The sequence below is a fragment of the Cryptomeria japonica genome, chromosome 10 (genome assembly GCF_030272615.1).
Source record: "Cryptomeria japonica chromosome 10, Sugi_1.0, whole genome shotgun sequence".
In the NCBI taxonomy this organism is placed as follows: Eukaryota; Viridiplantae; Streptophyta; class Pinopsida; order Cupressales; family Cupressaceae; genus Cryptomeria; species Cryptomeria japonica.
In genome coordinates this window covers 816,293,808-816,314,134 of record NC_081414.1, presented here as the reverse complement: position 1 = coordinate 816,314,134, position 20,327 = coordinate 816,293,808, and positions in this window count along the sequence as shown.

The window sequence follows — 20,327 nt, the reverse complement described above, 5'->3', positions numbered from 1 at the left end:
GAGACGCAGGTAGAGGAGGTAGAGGGATAGGTAATGTCCATGGAGAGAGAGAAGAAGGAGTAGATAGAGAGAGATATATAGGTAGAGAGGAAGAGAGAAGAAAATGGGGAAGATGTAGCCTAGTTTACAGAGAGGGAGAGGGAGAGATAGACTTATGTATAGAGAGGGGGAGGGAGAGGGAGAGGGAGAGATAGACTTATGTATAGAGAGGGGGAGGGAGAGGGAGAGAGGGTGAGATATAGTGAGATAAGAGATAGATATTAGGGAAGATAGAGGGGTGGGAGAGATAAATATAGAGAGAGGGAGAGAAAAAGAGGGAGAGAGATAAATAGAGATAGAAAGACGGTGGAATTGAGGGACTAGTAGATGGGGAGATAAAAAGATAAAGATATATAGGAAGTGATATATATAAAGAAATAAAGAGAGGGATATACATAGAGAGAGAGAGAGAGAGAGAGAGAGAGAGAGAGAGAGAGAGAGAGAGAGAGAGAGAGAGAGAGAGAGAGAGAGAGAGAGAGAGAGAGAGAGAGAGAGAGAGAGAGATGTAGATAGAGAGGGAGAGGGAGAGATGAGAAGATAGAGATAGACAGGTTAAGTGTGAAAGAGAAAGGAGGTCTGACAAACAATATAATATTATTAATACAAGGCCTTTTATGTCTAAAGGGGACTACTATAGAAGTAAAGGGGGAGAGAATAATATAGGATAAGAGAGAAAAATGGAGACAAATAGATAGAGAGATAGAAAGAGGTAAAGGGATCTAGATAAAAATAGACAAAGATAGGAAGATGGAGAGAGAGAGATAAGAAGAGGTAAATGAAGAGACAGAAAAAAAGCTAGGGAGATGGAGAGGGAAATATGAAGAGGGAGAGATACAAAGATATGAAGATATGTAGAGGGAGAGGGATAGACATAGAGAAATATAGGGATAGGAAGGGAGAAATAGGGAGTGTATGTGTATGTGTGTGTGAGAGAGAGAGGGTTGGGGAAGAGAGATAGAGACATGTAGGGAGAGATAAGGAGATAGAGATTGGGGAGAGATAGAGAGAAAAATAGGAATAAAGACGGAGATAGAGAGGGGGGAGAGAAAAATAGAGATAGAAAGAGGGAGAGAATGAGAGAATTATTAAATTAATTCTAATAATATAATTTTTATTTTTTTTGTAATTTCATAAAAAGGAAACATTTAAAGTAAAATTCAAACTTAAATCTTAATTAAAAATTATAATATAATAAATTAAATACAAAGTCAAAGTATATCAAAATCCAAATATTGATAAAAATATTAATTTTACCAAATTAATAATAATTAAGTCAAATTAAATCTAAGTTGATATTTAACATAGAATAAACTAAATGAAAATCAAAATATTTCAAAATATAAATATTAATAAAAAATAGTAAAAATATTAACAAGTAATAAACTTATTAAATTAATGAATAACTAAATAATTTTTTTAAATTAATAATAAATATAAAATTAAATCATATAATAAAATATTAAAAATAAAATATAAAATAATACATATTAAAGAATTAATAATGATATTATAATAAATATTATTTATTTATTTTTTGGTCGGTAATAATAGTTTTTATTTCATTATATAATATAGTTATTACATCTTCAAAATTCAGGCTTTCAGACTTCATATTAGCCCGATCATAGAACTTACAAACCTACAATTGTCGTAATCTCCATGACATTAGCATCCAAAACAAAATCAAAACTACAAAAAACCACCCACCTTTCTAGCTCCCACGATTCCCACAGGATGATATACATTCCTATGACTGTTAAAAATTACCTATACTATTTAGACCCATTTCGGGCTTACATAGATAATATTAGAACCATAAATCGCCTATTGAATTTCCAAAAAAGGAGGAGACATTACTTCCCAAACACACTCGCCATTCTCGACACCTGCAACTAAACCAACCTCCATGCAGAAACCCAAAGGGTTTTTATAGCTATCGCCGATTGACTTGGAATATCCTTCACGTCTTCATCCCTGAGCGCCTGCCTTTGGGATGTGCCTTTGGCCATGCTTTTGCCAAATCATTCACTTCCATCTCGTGTTGCTGAATCAACCTCTTTAAATTCTCCCATGCTCCCGCCCTTTCCATCACATAAGATTCCTTGTCTACTTTCCCTATCCAACGAACAAAGGAGACAAGTCCAAATTCATCTGCATCCTTGGCATCTGCGAATCCTTCTGAGTAGTCGAAACTGATCCCTGGCACTGCCCATTCCAATATGGAATCGAGCCCTTCAAGAATGGCTTCTTCAAAGATTAACGTTATTGCCCACTTCACCATGTCAATATTTTCTCCAATCTCTAAACCCCAGGCTATCACCATTGAGATGATGTCTAAATTGACCTTCCAACGCAACACATTCTCCATGAAATATGGACCCACCACCTTTAAAATCGTGTTGATCATTTCTTCCTCCTTGAATATGAGAAGTCCTGATATTTTGTCTCTGATCACAACCCCCTTAAAACCTTTTTGTTGTTTTTTGGTTGCGATTGTAAAATTTGCCTCCATGTTAGCAGCTCCTTAACTTACTTCCCTCGCAAGTGTCTCTTCTTGTTTTTCTCAGAAACTTGCTTCCATCTCCACACTCACTGATAAACTTTGCTGCCCTTGGATTTATAAAACCCTGCACAGACCTTACTTATGTGCATTGCGTGCCATCCCTCGGATTATGCCTTCGCACATTTACCACCTAAAAAATTCCTTACAATTGCATTTAAACTCCACTTCATCATTCAATCTAATGATGTCTTTTCATGCTTGTCGATGAGTTGGATATCATTGCTTATTTCTCTCCCGATTAACCGCCATTTTAAACCTTACTTGCTATGTTTTTATAAAAAAAATTCAAAACTTCCCCTGTGCGACCTTTCAAATCATCCTTTCCACACAAGGAGCCACACTTAAATGTGGCAACATCCATCTGTCGTCACTCCTCCCAAACCATCTCACCAATCATTATCCTGTCACCTCGCCCAGAGGTAATAATCCTTGATTGTCATCCACTTTTAAAACACCTTCTGAATCGAAAGACATGGCCCATTTGGATAAACTATCCGTAGTTTGATTACCTGCCCTTCTAATATGGCTAATTTTAAAATTAAAAAAAAAAATTAGTTCTTCTATGATTACTGCTATGAAAGCTTGAAGATGTCATGCACTTATCTCTCCATTCATTATTGCTTGAATTATAATTAAGGAATCCCCTTCTAGATGGAGATTTCTAACCCCTTCTTTTTTTTCTAATCCTATCTCCAATAGAGCTTCTTGGGATTCAACCTCATTATTGGTGCTCTTCCGAAGCCTTTTAGCTCCATATTTTATAAGCTCTCTATTGTCATCCCACATTGCAAATCCAGCCCCTGCTAGTCAATCGGATTGTTGCGCTGCTCCATCAAAATTTACTTCAAACCAGCCCTTCTCTGGCGGTTTCCATTGGACCTCTAATGTATTTTTCCCTCTTCCCTTGCTCATTGTTGCAGATCCATGTCTAATTTTGATTCCAGGCCAAGCTTTTTGTATTTTGCTGTCCATTGAGGTGAAAGAGGTGGATAATGAGAAAGATTGGGAAGTTGTTGAGCCTACCACCTCTTCAATAGCTCTATTAATTCTTGATAACAACCTCCTCTCATCCTCCATCTTATCTTGAAAAATTCTTGTATTTCGTTCCTTCCATATCTCCCATATTACTATGGAAGGGCTGATTTTCCAAACACAAGAGAGGGTTGACCTCCTTGGATGCCTCGGCCAGCTCTCAAAAACCTCTTTTAGGGAGCATTGTAACAGTCTCTGCCAATTTAGGTTCCTCTAGAGTTCATACCAGTACTTTTGTGCCACTTCACATGTTAAAAGAAAATGATCTGCGGATTCTTCTGACTGATTGCACATTACACATTTTGATGGGCCCACAAATTTGAGCCTCTTCCTTCTTTCCCCTGTTAGAATTCTGCCTTTAACAACTAACCAAGCGAAAGCACCAACTTTTGGGAGACATTCTTTACTCCAGAAGAGGGCCCATGTTTTTGATTGAGTCTCCTCCCTACCTTCCATTAGCTGGTAGCCCAGTTTGACTGAATACTTATCATCCTTAGTCCCACACCAGATCACTTTATCCTCTTTACCTATGAGGAAAATCTTCCTCTGCTCCAACACATTTCTAAGTCTTTGTTGCTCCTGATCAGATAGTCCTATTGTTGACATATCTTTCCAATGCCATTCTTTTCCTAAATCTCCCTTTGAACTATGCATGTAGTCCTTAACTTTTTCTCCCCATAACTGCACTAACAATTCCTTTGCCTTTGTGAAGTTTTCCATCTCTCTTAGGGCAGGTAGGCCTACCCAAGAGTCCTCCCAGAACTTGGCCTTTGCCCCATCCCCATTCTGCCATGTTAGATGATCTATTACCACCCTGTGACATTCCAAAATGAAGTTCCATATCACTGACCCTTTGGGAGGGTTGCGAATCATGAAGATTCTGTGATCCTCTACTGAATCTAGGTATTTTGCTCTCAACACTTTTACCCACATCTGATTTGGGTTTAAGTAAATATTCCAAACCAATTTAGCTCCTAGAGCACTGATCATTTTTTGCCAATCCCTCAAACCAGTATTCCCCCTTACCTTAGCCTAACAAATTTTGTCCCATGCCAAAAGTGGGATTTTTTCTTGATCATTTGCCCCATTCCAGAAAATTTTTCTCATATTTTGTTGGATTAAATTGATGACCTTTTTTTGGATTTTAAGGAACATCATTGAATAAATTGGGATGGCTGACACAACTATTTTCAACATTAGAATTCTACCAACTGAAGTTAGCCATCTGCTTTTCCACCCCTCCATTTTATTAATGCAACTATCGATTAGTTTTTTCCACAACTCTGATCTGTTTGCTCCTCCAAAGAAGGGGATTCCTAAGTATTTGCTTGGTAGGGACCCCACTTTCATTCCCAAACTTCTGCATATTTCCCTTTGCTTGCATGGTTTACAATTGAAGAAAAAAAAATTCAGACTTATGCTAGTTAACTTTTTGCCCTGAGGCTTTTTCATAGATATCAAGGGTTTCTTTCATTACCCTTCCTTCCCTAGCAGAAGCATCTCCTGCTAGAAAGGTGTCATCTGCTATTTGAACCCCCTTCCAAACACCTAATTCCCATTTTTTGGAGATAAAACACCCGAGCACTTCTGCCATGATAATGAATAAAAACGGTGAGAGAGGGTCACCTTGCCTTATACCTTTTGTAGATTCAAAAAAACCTTGGGGGCTACCGTTTAATAGGACTGAAAATCTAGGGGAGCTAATGCAGTTTCTGACCCAAGCAATCCATGCATCACTGAAACCAAACCTCTGAAGGACTTTTATAAGAAAGTCCCGATTTACCTCATCATATGCTTTTCTAATGTCAATCTTTATCATCATCTTCTTAGTCCTTGCTGTCCGGATGGAGTGAACAACTTCATGGGTGAGGATTATACCTTCAAAGATAGACCTGCCTAGTGCAAAACCACTTTGCTCACTTGAAATAACTAGATCCAAAACTGGTTTTAGTCTATTTGAAATGACTTTAGAAATGATTTTATATATGGAGTTGCACAACGATATCGGGCAAAAGTCATCGAAAGAGTTGATTTCCGCCTTCTTTGGGATCAAAGCTATGAAAGTGTTGTTGAAATCTTTTAAAATAAAGCCTCCCTTCCTAGATTGCTCTACAACTTCATGGACGTCTTCCGCCATGATGTCCCAAAACTTTTGAAAGAAAAGAACCGGGAAGCCATCCGGTCCAGGTGATTTTTCTGCACCTAAACTAAAGACAACCTTTTTAACCTCTTCCAAAGAAACCTACTCCATTAACCTTCTGTTGTGATCTTCCATAATACATGTAGGAACGACCTCTAGAATGTGAGGCATGTTTTCCTACTGATTATCCATCCTATTAATTTTTTTGAGAAATGATCAATTGCTGCTCGGTTAATTTGTTTAAGGTATGTGATCGTGATTCCATCTTTGTTTTTGATTGAGAAGATCTTGGTGTGTGCTCTTTTAACTTTGACTAAAGTGTGGAAAAACTTTGTGTTTCTGTCTCCATCCTTTAACCAGGTTTCTCTGGATTTTTGTCTCTAGTAAATCTCCTCTCTAGCTAATACCTCCGAGTATTTAGTGCTAAGAAATTTCTCTTTTTTAAATAGTTCTTCATCCATCCCATGACTGATAATTTGCTCATGTAAAAATTTTAAGCCTTCTTCTAAATTAATCTTCTCTTTAAAGATATTTCTAAAAGATTCTCTATTCCACTGCTTTAATTGTTCCTTAACAAACTGGAGTTTTTTGAAAAAAGTGAAAGCTTTATTACCTAGATTAACCAGCTTGTGTTTCCACCATTGGTCAATAAGGTTTCTGATGCTACCATCCCGAAGCCACATTGCCTCAAATTTGAAAGGACATCTCTCTCGAGCACTGTCATCTTGAATCCTTAGGCATATGGGATAATGGTATGATCTCGTGATAGGTAAAATCTCCGCTTCGCTAGTCTTGTGGCTCTCCGTCCAATCTCCAGCTATAAAAAACCTATCTAACCTTTCAACAATATTTAGGAAGCCACTCCTCCTGTTGGTCCAAGTGAAATCCCCCGTTTTGAAAGGAATTTCAATCAGACTTGAGTTTATAACAAAGGAGCTAAAATCTCTTTGGCTTTGCCTGTTCCAACCCACTCCCCCCATTTTGTCTGAAGGCTGAAGTAGGGAATTGAAATCTCCTCCCAGAATGAATACTTTCTCCTTGTCATTTCACAATATTTCAGATATCTCACTCCAAACTTTCATTTTCATATTTGTGTTGTTGGGTCCATATATGTTTAAGAGGAAGAAACTTGTCTAAAGTTGCATTGATTTTATCTTCAGCCATTGCCACCATCGAGTGGCCCTAACAATAAACACCTCAACAACTGATTCCTTCCAAAGAGCTGCTTGACCTCCATAAGCGCCTTGTGCTCCCACTAAACTACATTTCCATGATTGAAATTTCCTAGTAAACGAACTAACATCCTCGTCTTTGATCTTTGTTTCTTGTAAGAGAAAGATGTCCGGTCTCACTTGATCAATGCATCGCTTGATCAAGTGAATCTTGTCAAGGGCATTGCAGCCCCTGACATTCCATGAGATGGTCCTCATTTCCCTCAAGAAAAGGCATAGCCTCTTCCTGATCTCAATTTGCTTTGGCCTACTGCATTGCTCGCCAATTCCAGTTTGAACTTGTTTGACTTTGCACCTCTTTTCTTTTTCTCCCCCACTTTGGCTTTGGATTGGAGGGATAGAGTTGTTTCCAAAGATCGCCTCCCTTGCACTCCTTCTACTGCTGCTAATCCCAATTCATCCTCTTCGCCCTGGAATCTTGAAGATTCATAGTCATAATCTGACCCAGAGAAATTCCCTCTGCTGTCTTCAACCCCTTCAAATGAACTATTCAGGTTTCTGATTGGGGAGATTTGGATATCCTTATGTATTGGGTCCTCCCCTGGAGGGTCTGCATTTCTTCCCGTCTTCTCTGAGTTGCACGGAGAGTGCATTTGCTCCAAATTTTTCTTAGTCTCCTTATTGGACCAGATGATGTTGTCCTCCAGAAAACTCACTATGTTGGGTGGGGGTGTTGTCATCCTGTTCCCCTGCTGTGGTGCCTGGTCATTTACCTTACACATTTGGGGGGCTGGGGTTTTATCCTCTTGTGGAGGGGCCCTATTTTCCAAAGGATAAGATTTTCTACCCTCCTCTCCTAAAGCCACCTCCCTCCTGTCACCTTCCAGAATTCCATTCCCTAACAAACTCCCTGCATTCCCAGTTGCAATGTGGAAACGACCTACACTAACATTCTCTAGCCCCATTTCATTATCGATTTGAGTGAAAGATTGAGCCTCTACCATAAAAGTCTCATCAATGATTTTCTTCTGATAGTCGACTATGTCCATCTGGAGTCCCTCTGCACAATTTCCACTATATTTTGCAAGTGATTTAATCTCCCAATCTTTTTCATTCCACCGACATTTCTTTCTTGCAGAAGCCCGATGGATGAATTTTGTTGGTGCATTTAGCACATTATTCCATGTCTTCCTCTAGCATAACTTTTTATTTTCAAATCCCCATCCCTGTTTTAATTTATAGGGTATCCGACTGGTTATGAACTGTCTGCCAATTTACACATAGTCTTGAAATCATGTTGAAATCAGATGGGCCTACAAGCTCATTCGACATTACATACTCCCCCAAGTGGTTACCTATTTGTTTCAGAGTTTCTACATCCTTATACTCCTGAGGCAGACCCGGTAATTTAATCCAAATAGGGTTTTTTCTATTGAGGCTTCACATGGGTTAAAATTTGGGGCCCAAGTTGACATGTTTAAACCTTTCCCTTCAATTAAAAAAGGGCCATTTTCTAAAATCCAATCTCTATCCAGAGTTGTTGGGTAGACTAATAAATAATAACCATTGCCCAATGTTAATAGGTCCATGCCTTCCGCCCAGTTTTTGTCACACCAGTTCCTAAATTTGGTGAAGGTCGGCCATATTCCTCCCCATTTAACAAAAAAGCCTTTGTCTATCAAAAAACTAAGAGAGTCCTTCCATGCATCAGTTGAAAGCTCAACCATCATAACTCTACTTATTTCGGCATTAGGGTTTACCTCTAGGACCTTCGCTGCTTCTGAAGATATCTTTGGCCGCCAGAACTTCTCCTGCACCGTCCTGAAGTCCACTTTAGGGTCGGATCCGAAATCACGATATCCCCGAAAGAAACCTGCCTTTTGTTTCCAAGGTGATTTGGGACCCTCTTCTCTCCTTCTGTTCCAGGGCTTAGAATTCCCCGGAGCCTTCCATGACCAAGAGCCTTGTGGCGGTGTTTGTCGGCTACTTGCCTTCCATGCGTGATTGTGATTTCTCCTGAAAGGCCATCTCCTCTCTGTGTCGCCTCTGTAATTGAAACCTTCATGTCTTCAGAAGCCAGAGAACCCGCTCCGCTCCGCCATTTTTTCTGTGAAAAGGGTTTATGGTAACACTAGTGAGAATCGAACTAGAGTTGATGCGTAGCACCGGGATCATTAGCCTAACACTATGCCTCACTTAATAAATGGTTTGAACCAAGGATGTAAGCACTACAGGCAAGAAGTCCCACTATTTCTCCAAGGTTCTCCCCAAGGTAAGGGTGCTCCATTTTTACATAAATATTATTTATTATTATTATATTCTTATGATATTATGATAATGTAATTGATATTACATCATTATTATTTTATTATTCTTATTATTTTATTATTATTATATCATATAATAAAAAAGATTTACATAATTTTATCAATATTATTATTGTTAATATTTATATATTATTATTATTGTAATAATATTATAATAAAAAATAAGAATACAATATAAATTAATATAATAAAAATAAAAATAACATAGTATGATAATGAATATTATAATAATTAATTAATATTATATTTATCATTAACATAATCAAAAGTATTTATTTTAATTTGCTCTTTAAAAACAATTTCCTCGTGTTTTAAGAGAAATGTTATCAATTTATTTTAATCTTTCTTTAATTGTAGATTTTGATTAAAATAGATAGCCATATTATTATTATTAAATATATTAATCAATTTAATAGTTATATTAATCTATTTAACAAGGAGCGTGGTAACAAACCTTATCCAAATTGGGAGTTGTTGTTTGAAATAATAATTGATATTTTAAACTTTTGATGGGCATTTTTTATTTAAACTTTTAGTGAACAAAGTATAAGGAGAGACATTTTTTAATAGTTACAGGCTTTCCACTTTTCTGACATAAATATCATATGCAGAAATTTCACATACGTCACTTGCTTTGTTGGATTATAAAGGTAGAATAAAATATCTTACCACATACGTTGCTTTGTAAATCTAGCGAATGAAAAACGAAAATAACGAAAAAATAAAATAGAAAAAGTAAATCAACAGTTCTAAATGTTGCAATGGTCTTGCACGCTCCAGTGTAATTATGGACCTTTGATATCGAAAATCAGCCAGTTCTTTTCAAATAAGTAACGCCTTCGGCGTAATTAGAATATTGGTCTATCAAGTCTAGATCGATTAGAATCCTCTCCTACTTCATGTAATGGTGAATTAGATAGTTTAGTGGTTTTATTATCTTAATTTAACCCTAACTCTAATTTCCACCATCACAAAACTAAAAATGAATAAAATCTCCTAATCATGAAATTGACCTTGAACCTCTATGTTAAGTGTCCAATATCATGGCAAATACATATGATCCCAAATATTACTATCAAACACTATCAAAGCTCTTCTCAACTAACTTTTGCACACCTTTACCATCAAATTTGTTTTCATATCATTCACATCCACGACACATCATTTCAAACACATCCTAGTTTGTTGTACACATCAAAACATATATTTATTCATCCTTATATACATAGACATTTATTAAAACCCTTAATTAGGTTAGCCCAGAATAAAGTACATATAAAATTACATAAACAAGTCCATATTAACTAATAATATCCAAAGCGGTTCACTTTGAGAGAAAGAGGGGACTCAAAATCAACACCACACATCCTTCTAAGTTGATTCCAACAAACTGCATACCCTAACACATCTTCCAAAGCTAGTTCCAAATGAAATGTGTAGATAAACAATAAAACTTTGCAACTAGTTGACCCAAAAGCATCTTTCAATGCAAATTACCTAATGTGGATCTTCACACACCACAATGAGACCCAAAACAACATTATAAATCAACTTCCAATGCATATTTGAACCAAAAAACATGATCCAAATAAGATAATCCATTCGAGTGTACATAGACCCAACACAAATGACCATACCAAGCACAAACTAGCATAACTCACTTGTGGAACAAAAACAATACTAAATATTTGAATTAGAATATTGAATGAACAAAATAAGAATTTCCTCCAAACCACAATTGAGTTCACAAATCTGAAAGCCATGAATCAAATTTCAGACCAATCCGACAAACACTCCCACTATTAGAGAACAACAACAACTAATCTCATCATTGGAGAAACAAGAGGAGTTGGAAACTTGATAGTACATCTTTCATAGAACATTAACATTATATCCAAGTCTGCACACCATACTCCTCGCAATCTGGAACAAAACATTCTTCCACTAGAGCATTAAATACACTTTCCTGCATATTGAAGCTTTTGCTACACCAATCTTCTAGAAACTCCTCATGTAAGCACAACATCTTCACTAGGCAGTATGACAATGTCTAAACACTCAATACCAGACCAAATATACCACTGAACATCTGCTACAACACACTTTAACATCAATGAAAACACAACCTCAACTAAGATACCAATCAAACTCGACATCAGCACCAAGCAACACATATTGACATCATACATCTCTGACCATTTTCTACAACAAACTCAATTGAAACACTAATCAAACTCAACATCAATACCAATTTTTGACACCCTTAATCAACATTACAAAATAGAGAAACCTTCATATACTTGCATGACAAAATAATGAAAACTCACCTATCACCACCTATCACCAATAATAGTTTTCACAACACAAGACTATATTCGAACCAGACAAAATCCAAACCAAACAACATCTGAACCAACAAGTTTGATAGAAATGACAACATACAAGACTATATCTGAACGAGACCACGTCTAGACCAACAAGTTTGACATTAGTGACAATATAACTCAAATTTATAACAACATTCAGTGTACAAGCTTAAGTTCTAATATAGGTTATGCATGGAAGCACCAAGGTATCAACAGGGAATGCATGTTACTAATATAAACTTCCATTGATAAGGATATTAAGTACGAACCCTAAAATTGAAGGTTTGGATACTCTTTCTGTAAGAGCAAAATGATTCCAAGAAGGCATTAAACAATTAGTGAATTGTTTAAGTGCATCCACAATCTATTTATACATAGAAACTTTTGAAAATCAAGAAATATATTTGACTATAATTTCTTCATTCAAAGTGGATATGAATTTAGATAAGACATTAACAATTTTCAATCAAGGATATCAATTTTTTTTTACACACAATGAATAATAATTCTATAGAAACATTAAGATCCATGTTTGAAGTTGGTTGCATACTCGTGCCCTAACATATCCTTTCTTTTTACTTCTCTTGATCCAAACAAAAATGGAATAACATACTTTTCAACCCACAAAGACTCTTTCTATTTCATGCTTTTGTTCTTCCCCCTTTGATGCTAATCTCTTTTTCTTAAATTCACAACCTTTCTCTAAAAACTGATATGTACCAAACGTTACCTCCTCTAGTAATTTTCACAAGCTCCAAAGGCTTTTACCTCCTTCCTCAGTCAATGTGAATAGTAGATTAAAGCTTCACCCTTCAGTACTTCTCCTTCCCTTTATTTATCGATCTTCCCTTTTTATTTCATGCCTTTCCCAATTTGTATCCCTTCCTTTTTCTCACCATTGCCATTCCTTTTTCTTTGTGCATGATATTGATTGTAGTGTAAAGGTATGCATCTCTGTGGATTCTTGAGTCTAGGTTGATATTACATAAGATTTTTAAATTGGTAAACTAATCTATCCAAGGAGAAAAAATGCTCTTTGATATATGTTTTCACTTGTTTTGTTTTCAAATGAATCGACCTCCTTCTCTTAGGCATTCAAATGCTAAGAATAACCTCTAAAATAATGTTTTGCTTTGTTTGCCAAATGGAAATGCATTCAGTTTTAGTGGGGGAATATTTCCTATAGTTGTGTGTTGGAAATATATTTTTAGCAAAAAATAAGCTACCTTATGCAAGGTGTTACCGTTCCCATCCTGTAATAGTAACATGCATTTAACTGATATTAGTTTTTATCAAGAGTTTGTCACAGTTTAAATCTCATTGGTTTGCTGCCCAATTCACTCATACAACAACTGCTAAGGACAACAATAATACATGTATGTGGCTAAATACATATGCCACCCTTAATTCATATAAACCATATCATTTTGGTGTTTAAGCATAATACAACGTTTTAGTTTTTATTGCATATTTCTTATATTATAAAGTGAGCATTTGTCTCAAAACAAATTGGCCTCTAAGATAGATTGAGACTTAGTAAATATATGAACATTGGGAACTTGTAATGGTACACATATCTATGCCCATTCTCGTATACATGCTCATAAGTGTGTGTGTGTGTGTGTGTGTGTGTGTGTGTGTGTGTGTGTGTGTGTGTGTGTGTGTGTAATGAAGCAGGAACATATCAATGTAATTGAAGATAACAAATTTCATTCCAAAGAAAACCAACATGTACTTGATATTAAAACAAAGGCATCTAAGTGTGAATACATCGATACAAACAAGGTATACATATTTATTTTTATTTTCAATTAATTGGAATAATGTGATAATGATTATATATGTATTATCAAATCATTTAGAAAACATCCAGTATGTCATTCAAATGCAGTAGATCTCTTCTCGTCATCCATGTTCCCATCTTCATCTCATACCTTCATTGAATCACACTCAGTCATGCACGTTAATAGGTTAGCCCACAAATCATAATCGAAACATAAGAAATAATAATATCATAATTATAAGAAATAATAATATCATAATTATACTGCAGTTAGAACATGGTACATAGTGAACTGTTTATTTCCTTTGATATAGCATACATAGCGAATGGTAAGATACCCACTGGATGACAATATTAAAACATGTAGTTATACTAATTAAGTGAAGTTTAGAATGAGGATGTTTTATGAAGTAGGCATAAACTAAAGTACAGTAATAGGGAGTACTTTAAAGGTTCTGGCATATTGGTTTACTTCAGCATTTATACTTAAACAAATATAAATCTCGAATCACAGTAAGAGTCTAAAGTATAGGCTAGATAAGTTGTGTTAGTATCAATCCTTTGTTGGCCAATGTTTACACTTATGATATTACAGTAGACTAGGTAATCTTTCATAGTATAGCTAACAATTTCTGATGTTGACTTAATATGAAAGAAACCTAGTCTATAATGACAATAGGGGTGAGTATACAGAAATAATATTGGCTTTTATTCTTCTCTTGGCACTAACAGTTAATAGAGTGGTTTTTGCAGAAGAATGTTTTGAAAATCTGTTTTGTAGGATAAGCAGAAGATGGCAAATATGGCAACAATGAACTTAGAAAGTTTGGCAGAAATATACTATCCCATGTAAATCAAAGATGCTACCTATGTAGGGCTTTTTGATAAGTCAAAATGCAGAACCTATAAAAGTTTATATGTAAATTAAATGTTATTAGTCTAATTGGACCTATGGTCCTGGGCAAGGCCTAAGGTTTTCTCCTCTCCGCTCTTTCCTACTGGCACCCGCACTGAGCGAAGATTGTAACACTTTTTATTAATAAAATATGGCTTAAGCCTTTTTACTGAGAAAAACAAAAAAATATCATAATTAATTCATCTTCTTTTTGTTTGCATTTTTTAGAGATTAACTCTAAATTCTAATCGATCAATCGTAAAATAAGTAAATAATAATATATTCCAATTTAACATATTTTTAAAGTAAGTAAAAGATGGAATTTGAAATTTTGACGTGTATTTTAACAAGAATTAAAGGAACTCAATTTGATTGATAATAATCAATTGAAAAATATACAAGTAAACATATATATCCATAAACACTTTGAAAAAGAAAATATTTTATTTTTTCTGGAATGGGCATATGCTCTTCTTTTGATGTATATGTTTCCTCATCTTTGTGGTTGTAGAAAAATTCAATCTTAGAGACATCAAAAGGAGCTCTACAGTGACATAGTGAAGGAAAAAAATCGTGTCTTGTCTATTTTATTTGGAATGTATTCTATTTGTAAAGGTATTCAATTCAAAAAATTATTGTGTCTTATCTATACTTGTGCATTTCTGCATGCATGTCTTTCAGACATTTTTTTATATGTTTTAATGGATGTCCTATTAGAAATTTTGTCATCGATGTCAACAACACACAACCATTACCATAAATTGCAAAACAATAACTTACAGTTCTAGCTTCTTTGTTGAATTTGTACATATTGAGTATAAGGTTGGTATTCAAGATTTGCTCTTTTCAAACATGAAAATGGATATAATAGAAAGAAGGTTATGTTGATTGAGTCACAGTAAGATCAATTCAACACTTCACAACATGAAGGTAATATGATTGAGTCTCAATAAAATCGATTTAAAATTTCATGAGTTGCTCATCTCGATGGTTATATAGTTGGTGTTAGTTGTGTGTGGTTGTAATTGTATAATGATCATTTTCTAAGTGTGTAATGGTCGGTTGATAACTGTATTATTTGTAAACTATATTCTATTATCATTAATACAAAAATACAATGTATGCATTATCCTTTAGGTGAGACAAATAAAGGTTTGGTTTTGGTTCAGTTACAATTGTTTTGAGTAGTTGTTCAACTACCATCTAACTATGCAACTGATGGAAGCATTCTTTTAAGGGGAGTGAAAGACCTGATCATGTTTTTAGAGATGTGTGAAGTTTTAATCAAGTAAAGATGATGAAATGCAGTTTATGTGTAGAATGTCTTTGATAAATATCATATCAATCTGAATGAAGAAATTAGAAAGTTATGTGAGATATGACTGAGTTTATGATTGTAGAAGCACATATTTTAATGTGTTCGATGTTGCAGAAAAAGAATTGAATTTATTACAGAGAAAGAATGTTGTGAGTATGAAGTATATAATGAAAGACACAATAGTGTTGTAAGTATGCAATATATTGTAGAAGATTAAAATGGTACGGTGTGTGTGCTAAATTGAATCAATCTAAACGAGAACAAATTAGTTATATGAAAGAAGTGATAAATTTCTATTGATGAGTTTATTTTGAGTTGATATGAATAGGCGCTATGAAGATTGCTAATAATATTGAATTTGTAAGGATCTACTTGTAGATTACTAATGTTGTATCATGGAAAACAAATTGAATTATCTGAAGGGTGACAATTTTCCAGTTTGTAATACTTTGCTTGTATACCCTCTGTAGTCACATAAATCTGTCCATTTTAATTAAATGAATATTTGCTATTTATTTTATTAAAAACCCACTAGCCATCAATTAATTAAATTAATATTTAATTAATTCATCTTCAAACATTCTCCTATTAATTAAATAAATTATTCAATTCATTTTAATTAATTCATTAAACCAAATTCTCAATCAATTAAATGAATAAATTCTATTTATTTAATAAAATCCCCTTTCCTTTTTTAAATAAATTAAATAAAACATTTATTTAAATCATTAAATTCCCCCCCACTTCCATTTTTCTAAAAATGCAAATTGCACATATTTATTGAAATAAATGAATTTTATTTTAATAAAAATCCTATTTTCTCTCACCCACCAAACCCACTTGCAATCCTAACCCCTTTCTAGATTCTTCTAAACCCTTCCTAATTAGCCTAATCCATCCCTTAAATATTGTCACATTCCTAAGCAACTTGGAGTCACTTCTCAAAGACTCCAAAGTCTTTGAAAAACATTTAATGCTTTATGTGTCCAACAAGCTAACCTCTAAAGTCTTCCAAACCACTAATGGCTCTTACATGACCATTTATGGTTAATTCCACTTGCACCCATGGTTAGGGACTTTGACCCCTAACTCAACCCTCATGTGACCCATTTGTCTCCTCAAGCATTTATTGCTTTGACCATGGTTATCTCTCTAACTCTTGCACAAGATTTTATCCATTGGATAAAAGCATTATTCTTTGAATAATGAATTTATCCATTTAACTCAACCTTAGCTTCACCTCCCAAGTTAACCCTCAGGTCTTATCAAGCATTTAATGCTTCTTCCCTCTCTCCTCAACCCCTCTCATGTTGACACTTGTCATCCTGGGATTGGGTTGAAAGTCCTCACATGGATCATTAGCCCTTCAATCTTGACCCTTGTTGAGATTACTCAATCTCAACCATCCATTGCTCCATTTTTCCTATAAATAGAGCTCATTTCTTCATAATCTAAATCCTGAAAACTTGTATGCATTTACATTATACTGAATTTTAGAGAAGAACATTTAGCATAAATCACATACATTGTTATTTTGGTCTAAAATAAATCACTCTCATTTCATAGCATCTAATTAGTTTGATCACACTTGCATATCATTTTTAGATTAATCATTTGTCAATCTTGAACCTTCATAAGGCATCCATAGCGCAAAAAGTTGCTAAGAGCTACACTAATTTGGAACTTGGAGAGGAGAGGAACAAGGAAGGAGAAGCTACCGGCATGGTAGAGAGCATATGGAAATGTTTAGTTACTTTTTGTAGATTCCTTAAGCTTGCTATTTGTTTAGTAGTGTCTTTCTTGATATGCTTGCTTAGGATAGTATTTAATCTTTGATTTGCTAACACTAATGATTAACTCTTGTCTCTTGTGTTTCCTTATGTGTGTTTAGCTATCAAAATAGGTATTTACTAATCCTTCCATTTTGCAGAGCATCATTTGGTGAACTCGACGTGAATTGAAGAATTTTTTGAAACTACTAACTTGTTTGACTGTTTTAATTGACACACAGGTCACACTTTGGCGCTTTTGTTCGTGCTTTAGCGCTATTGAAATTTGGTCTTTTAGCGCTATTGTTTCCACAATAGCGCTATTGTCTCAAATTTAGCACTATTGCCCCTAGTATAGCGCTTTTGACTATTAAGTAGCGCTTTTGTCCCCGTTTCAGCGCCTTTGACTTTCTATATAAATAAATTCTTTTAGCGCATTTTTAATTACTGTCACACTTTTGTGTTAAGTAGTGCTTCTGTTCTCACACAAAGTAGTGCTATTGTAACAAAGCGTTGTAAAAAAAAATACCTTGTAACCGAAAACCCAAAAATTTTAGGCTTGCGGAAGCCCCCCAGACATGCGCATTTTTCTAACTTATTCTCTTTTGTCCAAGTTTTGACTAACCCCTACAATAGAAATTTTAGTGACTTTTTAGCTTAGGACGTAATTTTTTTTTTATTGCTAACTTTGTCTTTCAAGTTGGGATAAAATAAACTCACTTTCTTTTTGGTTAAAAATAAACTACACTTTGATTTGGGTTTTAAAAATTCACCACATCTTTCATGTGGAGCTCTAAAAAGAACATCATTGTTACAAGCTAAAAGGAACCACAAAAACTCAAGCAATTTTATTTCTTGCAAGTTAGGAAACAAACTTTGTTTTGGTGCATAAAACTCAACCAAACAAATTTTGATTTCCTTGCATCAATTCAAGTTATAAAAAAATCACAATCCACACTTGGTTTTTTGGGCAAATAAAAAGAACAATCAACTTGTCTCATTTTTCAAAGTGTTTTCCTTCAGGCAAACGTGTTTTTCATTAAGTTGACCAGGATTTCATTTTTCCTAGTTTACTCAACATATTGCCTTTGAAGGATAAAAATAACACCATGACTGTTGGAGCAACATCTCTAAATAGTTAGATCATCATTGCAATGATAAGTTAAAAAGAACAAGTGTCTTTTGTATTTGGCACACTTGTGCAAAACGTTTGTCAAGTGGTCCTACATCTAACACACACTATCCTTTCCCTTGGCTTTCGTGGTCCTAGGTGCAAGTGAAAAGTGTTAGTAACACTCAAAAATTTATCTTTTTAAGAGAGGCCTATCAAGAGACACATCACTCTTGGGAACGACCTCGCACGGTAAATCCTTCAAGTCGCTATAGAAATCAGGTGTGAGTGAAAGTTGTAGCCTTGGGTATAGTTGTTCCTAAAGTGTAACTTACCGAAAGGACAAATGAGGCCCACCACAAGTTACAAGGCTCTTAAGTGAGTCACTGTAGAATGAACTTATGTCCAAAGACATAAAAAATTACTAATCACCTTTATGTAGTTGTAGACACCTAAAATTGTCTTGTCTAATTAAATAAATATATTTATTTGTTTAATTACTTTAGTCTAATTCTTCTATTAATTAAATAAATCATTATTTGTTTAATTAATTCATTTATCCTCTTCTAGCCTTATTTCTCATTTAAATAAATTCATTTATTTATTTAAATTATCCTTTTCCTAGATTAAATAAATATCTTATTTATTTAATTGATCCCACTTCTTCTATTAATTAAATAAATCTTTATTTATTTAATTAATTCATTAACCTTTTCTACTTATGACACATGTCATTCATCTCTTGATTCCTACACTACCTACCTTCTCATTGTTTTATTATTTCCTCTACCTACCCTCTAATCATAGTCGACCATTTATCTTTTACACCTCTCAATCTTATCCCTCCATTTCATATAGTGTCTTCTATATAAGGAGATGCTTCCTTCATTATCAAACATTAACTAACTCACTATGCATTCTAATAAAATCTTCTAGCATTTGAACTTGCATATGCAATCAAGCCTACTTGCAACCACATTTTCGTTCTTTGTTGAGCTCTTGTGCACATAAAATCTAAGAGCAAATATATCAAGCAAGATCAATGGAGATAGGAAGAATGGAAATTTAAATCCTATTGGACATATGATGGTATAATATTTGTGATTTCATTTGATTTGCATTGTCTTAGGCAATCTTCATATGTTATGGTGGATCTTTGTTGTTGTTAGGCTAGGGTTTTGTGGTTGAATTCATTTAGCCTTTCAATATTGTTGTTTCCATTTTCACCATATACATTTTGGCACGCCCCGTGGGACATGGATTTTTGTTAGATCTGTGTTTTTTGTAGATTTTTCTAACTCTATATTATTGTTTTGTAAAACAATTTGGAGAATAACCTTGTGCAGCTAGGGTTTTGGACACAAAATCAAGATCTTGGAGAGATTTGATCATATCTCACAAACGGATTGGAAATTTTGCACCAAATTTTTTTTGCAGGTTGAAGACAATATCAGGAGCTCTCAAAAAAACATTCAGATCTATTGGAGCATATTTTAATTTTCTATGAATTTTTTATGAATTTTCATTAAAAAATAAATTTTGAGAGCAAATGAGAGAATTTTTTGGATTTTCTTACATTTTTTGAAATCTCTCATAATTATACAGAGGATCTATTATTTTTTATTTTAATTTTGATGCAAAATATTTCCTAAAAAATTGGATCTTTAAAAATTAGGGTTTTTCCTTATTTTGATTAGATCTCACAAACGGATTTGAATTTTGGCTGCAAATTTTTTGTGCAGGTCAAGAAAATTAACATAAGTGTTCACTAAAAATTTTAGATTTTTGGGATCAAAGGTTAATTTTATATGA